We start from the raw sequence: 6,649 nt of genomic DNA on the forward strand, positions 1-6,649 counted from the left end.
TTCTTCTTCTTTTTTAAAACTTTTATACAGTTTCAATGAAATTAATTATTATATAAACAACAATAATCAAAATATTTGTAATTGAACAAAAAAAATCAAAATATTTGTAGACAAATGATAAATTAATATTTATTTATAAAAAACAAAACCAAAACACGAGCTAAATAGCATAATTCGATTTAAAATCTTAATTATTTATCAAAATATTAAAATTGAAATTTTAATATATATTTAAGGCAAAAAAAAGAAAAGAAAAAAGAAACACATTCACAATACTGAATAACTAATATACACATTTCTAATTTTCTCTCAAGCTTCTTGCTGGTGTGCGGGCTATGGAGAGTTGATAAATCCGTTGGTTTTCTTCTTTGATTTCTCAATCCAACTTCATCAAGCTTCGTTTTCCTGCAAATTCATAGCTTTCGATCTCCATTATCTCTAAATCCAAGTGAGGATTTTTATTTTTATATTTTTTTGAATTTCTTCCATTCTTGTTTTTTCTTGATTTTTTAAAGGTATTTATTTTATTGGTTGACAGTTGATTTTCTGCGTTTCTGTTTTGTCTTTTAATAAATAGAAATCCTCAGCTTTTAGATCCTCTTCTGGGTTTTTCTTTGTTTTTCATTTAGATTTGTTTCAATAATTTCCTTTTTAACTCTCATTTTAAAGCCTTGGATTTTTGTTTCTTCATGCAATAAGTTTATCATTTTCTTTTTAATGTTCCAACAATCTGAGGATTTCGTAATGCTTATGATTCTCGGAAATTGTTTGTTCTTTATTTGGTGAACGGATTATAACATGACAGCCCTTAAATTTTTTTTTTTCAAAAATATTTGGTAATTTTCACATCAATTATTTATTTTCTACCCCCTCCCTCCCAGTTTTAGTGTATCTGAGGTCTGATGTGCTTCATTACTATTCTTTCAAGTTTTTCCTTTATGCCTTCTGTTTTTTTTTTTTTAAAATGATTGGTGAAGTGTGGATCCTTTCGTAATTTTAGGCTTCTTTGTTTTGTAGGGGAAAAAATGCACTTAGGGGAAAAAATGCACTTTCTTTTGATCTTTTGAGGTGGAATTTGTTACGTTAGTCTTTTATGTGTGTTAGTTTATTCCATACAGAGTTTGGGTTCGAAGAACTTTGAATGATAGAGGAGTTTGCGGTCTGCGCTATGCATGTATGCATTTATTCTTGAAATGAAATGTATTTGATAATTTCTTCACTTCTAAGGGAAGTAGAGAATTATTCATTTTTTTTTTAAATATATATTGTTAGATATATGAGAAAGATGTTTTCGGATCATCTGGACTGAAGAGAGTTGAAATGAATGAATGGGTCTAATTTCAGGTTCTAAATTTTGTTGCTGACTGGTGAAGCTTCAGGTATGCGGGCAGGTGGCTTTCAAGTTGACTTTAGGACTGATATAGTCCTTTACCTACAAATTTTTGTTTGAGAATTTGGGGTAAAAGTTGCTTTAAGTAAAAGTAATTACATGGGAATTCAGACAATGGGGTCTCAAGGTGATAGTGGTAGTAATGGAAAACAGTTGCAATTCCAGCAGTTAACTCAGCAAAATTCGATGTATAGCCTCACATTGGATGAGGTACAAAATCAGCTGGGTGACTTGGGAAAACCTCTGAGTAGCATGAACCTAGATGAGCTTCTCAAGAATGTATGGCACCATGCTGACCAATCAAGCTTCTCTGCAGCGTCAGGCGAGTTTGTCATTAACTGGTGCTTTGAGCAAGAAGACAGTTGATGAGGTTTGGAGAGACATTCAACAAAGCAAAAATGATGGGGAAAAGAAATCTAGAGAAAGGCAGCCTACCCTTGGAGAAATGACATTGGAGGATTTTTTAGTGAAAGCTGGAGTTGTTGCTGAAGCATCTACGGACGGAGACGCTGGTGCTTCTATTGCTGGGGTAGATCTAAGTGTTGCACCACAGTTTGCGCAGCAAGGTCAGTGGATGCAGTACCCACAGCCACAATATCACCATCCTCAACAAAGTATAATGGGGGTTTACATGCCATCCCAGCCTATGCCCCGGCCATTAGACTTAGGGACTGCTGCTGTAATGGATGTCTCGTACCCGGAGAACCAGGTACCATTACATTCGCCTTTGATGGGAACATTATCAGATACACAGGCATCTGGAAGGAAAAGAGGTGCCTCCGAGGACATAGTTGAGAAAAATGTTGAAAGGAGACAAAAGAGGATGATAAAGAATAGGGAATCTGCTGCACGTTCACGAGCAAGGAAGCAGGTTGGCTTTTTTTATTATTTTTCTCTAAAATGTGACACTTGACAGTCACACTATTCTTTTTTGTTTCTTTTTGTTTTTACTTTGAAATGTTTAAAAGATGTTTATAAACAGGCTTACACTAATGAACTGGAGAACAAAGTTTTACGTCTAGAAGAGGAAAATGAGAGGCTGAGGAAACGGAAGGTTAGATCTGTCTTACAAGACACTTTCTGATTCATTTACATTCAATTGATGATCTTGAAACGTTTTACACTTAAGAAGATAATAGTTTCATTTTCTTTTCCAACCTGTTCTTTGAAGAAGAGGATAAATTTGTTATTACTCAAAAGTCAAAATTAGTATTTCTGTCTTTGTGTTTCCCAATATCTATTTCCTTGTGTCAATAACCTGTTACACTATGTTTATATTCTATCCAAAATCGAGTTGTATATCATCAAACCATTTTATTGCATTAAATACCTTCATGTCCATAAATAAGGCCAATGGTTGATATTAAACACTCCAACTGTTTAGAGAATTGAACTCTTTTGCCTCTTTATGCGAATTTCAATTGTATGATATTTATGGGATCACCAAGTATACAATCTGTCAATATATTCTTCCAAATCAGATCAGATATCATCAAACCATTTTATTTCTTTAAGTGCCTTCATGTCCATAACTCTTAGAACTTAAATGTGGCCAATGGTTGATGTTAAACACTCCAACAGCTTACAGAATTGAATTCATTTTCCTCTGTATGTGTTATCAGTTGTATAATATTTATGGAATCTCCTAGTTGGTTAGCAGATGTTTTTCATACAATTAGATCATGATGCTGCCTTGTGTTGTTCCCTTTTCTCATATAACCCAAATAGAATAAAATATTGTTCAGCCTGACCCGAACTTTGATTCAGATTCCAGTTAAATCAAAAAAATCTTGCTTTAATGCTAACATGTTGCATTCCTTGCCATCCCCTTATCATATACTAGCAAACATGGGAACTGCAAAGTCTATGCGTTCACCCTGTTGGTTATTAAGGCTATCTAATGTCTTTTCTCAACACCATGAACTGTGCATGATGTAGCATTTTTTTCGTTTATGATAAACCAGTCTGCTATAGAAAAGCCAGGTTCTTAGCCATCATCTATCTCTATAGCTTCATCTTCCTTTTTGTGTGATAATTCCGTTGAAGACTTCCTGTAGACTTGTTTAACAGATATCTTCCTTTCGTTAATATGAATTCCATTGCCAGTGAATGCTAAAATGAAAATTTTAATCACTACACTTGTTATCAAGACATAGTCACTCTTGCATGCTTGGTTTAAGACTGTTAAGGCATTCAACCTTGCACCAATTTAATATGACACGAGAACATTCTCGAAAGTTAAATACCGTGGATAACACAAACTGACACTCCCATTAAGTCCCAGAATCGATACTATAGACAAATAGGCCTGTCAAGTTGACTATGGAAATGAGGTAGCAAATACTGGCAGAAATGGGGCAACGAAAACTTCTGGCTGTGATTGCATGCTAAAGCATTCAACTTAAAATTGGATGGTCATAGGTCAGCATCCACCTTGAATCCCAGCTAGCCATAACTAAATTTGTGTGACCGCGTTATAGAGGCCATTATCGTGAATTGCTTTAGGATGAACTGTTTTTTCGCAAGGTAGCTAGAGGGATGTTTACATGAATTTAACCATAAGATTGGTAAATCTTGCTGCAGAACAGGTTTCACGTATTGTAGAATATAACCATGACCCAAAGAAGACATTTTGGACAGTAAAATTGTTTGTCTCAAACACTGAAATCCATAATCTTAGTAGGAGCCCATCTGTTGGGTGACTTAATTTAAGCCAGGTTAAATCCATTTGTGTCGTGTTCTTATGTTTCTCTAGGAAATAGTAGGATATAGGGTTGTTGGTGTTTGTTAAGTGGTGTTATCCACTTTCGGTAAGTTGTTGGTTTTCTATGGTCTTATATTATCAGTCGGGTCCACCGCCTATTACCAATTGATTTTAAGTTGGATGCTTTAACATGGTGTTAGAGCCTTGGGTCAGTTATGTTGTTGATCCTACTGAACTCCGTGTGAGGTTGACAACCCTTGGTGCAGTTGTCCACTTGTAATCCCTGTTAGCTTCATGTGAGGGGAAGTTTTAAGTGGTTTATCCACATCTGTTAAGTATTGGGTTCTTATGGTCTTATATTAAAGTTGGCCCTCCACTTATTGCCAAAATGGGTTTTTTAGGTTTGATGCTTTCGCTCATTTTTTTAAATGTTAGGTATATCTTGTTAAATATTAATGCAAACCCTTTAACCATGAATAGTTGTGTTACTCCAACTTTCCATTTTTTTTCGAAGTACCTGTATTTGTTGCATATTCCGACATGGTTGTGGAGATATGATCCTCCATAGACTCTCTAAGCACATGGAATGTTGAGAAAAATTAAGAAAACCTGTCTCAGGATACATACCCGTCCCTTACACTTACACTCAAGTCCGAGTAGCATAGAACCTAAGATCCTTGATTTACTGTGAGAAGTACAAGAAACAACTGGAGACGGCATTGGTTTCCTTGTTTTTGTGTTTCCAGCCCTCAAATCTTAACTCCTTAAATATTTTCTCTGATTCAATTCAGCCTGAAAATGATACCGCACATATTACAACTGCATTTGCTTCTGCATGTAGTTTTCATTCATGGTTTCATACATGAAAATTTTTACAAGTTTCATTCATCACTACTGCATACGATTTGTTTTCATTCTTGGTTCTGGGATTTTATATTCTCAGGAGCTAGAGAAGCTGCTGCCGTCCGCACCTCCTCCCGAGCCAAAATATCAGCTTCGTAGAACATCATCAGCCCCATTCTAACAATCCCGTAGCAGCTAGTGTGAAAGTTTTGCATATACAAACTAGCTTCTGGAATCTGTTTCTGGTTTCAATTGAGGTATAAGGTTGAAGTCAATGCATCTTCCAGAGGCAGCCATTGTTTCATATGCCGGTAACGGTTGCTTCCCTCTTGTAAGAGTTTTTCTTTCCCCCTTCATGTATTTACTTTTTTACTATGAAATTAATTCAACTGGTAAGCTTTGTCCCTAAATGTGTAGTTGTGCGCCTTTTCTTTTTTTTCTTTTTTTTTTAATTTCCTTTTGAAATTAAATGTGTAGTTTTGTCCCTAAAGGTACAACATATTATCATAAATAAAGACCAAGAGCCAAACCCATGTAGCAGGTGGCCACGACCAGCCCCCAAATCACCAGGAAGCAAATGAGATCCCACCAGGGCCTCCTTTAAGAATGGCAGCTTTTGCCAATTTATCTGCACTCCCATAAGCCCTCCTCTTAATGTAAATGATTTCCCGGTAAAATTTCAGTTTCAGTCCTCACCGAATGGTAATTATTAAATTCATTAAGTTTTGTTATTTTCAAAATCTGATGCATCAAATATATTATCATGTGTTATGTCATATTAGCATATTATTTTTTCATTACTCATGAAAAATCCAATTAAATGATTAATAATGATCATTTGCATCAAGATTGAAATTTTAAAATTCGAAAAGTATGGTTTTAGGATAATCCATTAATTTTTGCAAAAAGTAGTAGAATTTAACCTTTAATAATCATTCTCAATAATCAATCTAGCACCGCTAGCCCGTTACAAGCAACGAAGATATCCAAAGCTTCCTTTAACAGCTTGTAACTCAGAAATCAAGGGGTCACAAACACCAATCACAATAGAGAAAGTAAAAAGGGTAGTACCATTATGATCGGATAAAATCCCTGAAGACCAGCTGGTCCAGGGTTAATTCTAACCGGGTCAACACTAAATTTCAAAGTCCGTGGAGCGGACGACATCCGAAGGGAAGATAGAGACCGCCTTGTCGACTTGAGCATCCTACGAAATTTATGGCATAAAAGGAAATCATTCAAGGAAAGAGTAGCTTTAGGCCATTTTGCGTTACTCCACCATACTATTCTCATCAAAGTAAGGTCGAATAAATAGTTAATATCAACGACCCTCCCCTTGGAAACAAATTCATTCCAAAAAAAAGACAGATAAACCAAGAGATCGTTAAAAAATGCCACCTCCCATGCCTTAGCCCATCTGCTCAACCTACCAGCTTGGACTCAAGCATCAGGGAACAACCGAGCGTTACAGGGGCAGGCCCAATTGACATTCCAAAGGGCCACCTATCTCAGCAAAATTCACCACGAGATCTCACAATTAAGGCAGAGATGGACAACCGACTTAAGAGCAAGATGGCATAAACTAAAAATGATCATTGCATCAGAAACAACCACACATTTAGCAAATTCCACTTTTGTAGGGAAAAGAATTCAATCTTAAGAGGGGTAAGACCAATCCACAGCTTCCTCCAAGCAGTACAAGATACCATCCC

General features: G+C 35.9%; 1 pseudogene; it reads left to right on the forward strand.

Annotated features, from left to right (window-relative positions):
* The first annotated feature begins 264 nt into the window (after positions 1-264).
* On the forward strand, positions 265-5,710 carry LOC121229081 (ABSCISIC ACID-INSENSITIVE 5-like protein 2; annotated as a pseudogene).
* Positions 5,711-6,649: the final 939 nt, after the last annotated feature.

This window comes from Gossypium hirsutum, chromosome A05, assembly GCF_007990345.1.
Source record: "Gossypium hirsutum isolate 1008001.06 chromosome A05, Gossypium_hirsutum_v2.1, whole genome shotgun sequence".
NCBI classification, from domain to species: domain Eukaryota; kingdom Viridiplantae; phylum Streptophyta; class Magnoliopsida; order Malvales; family Malvaceae; genus Gossypium; species Gossypium hirsutum.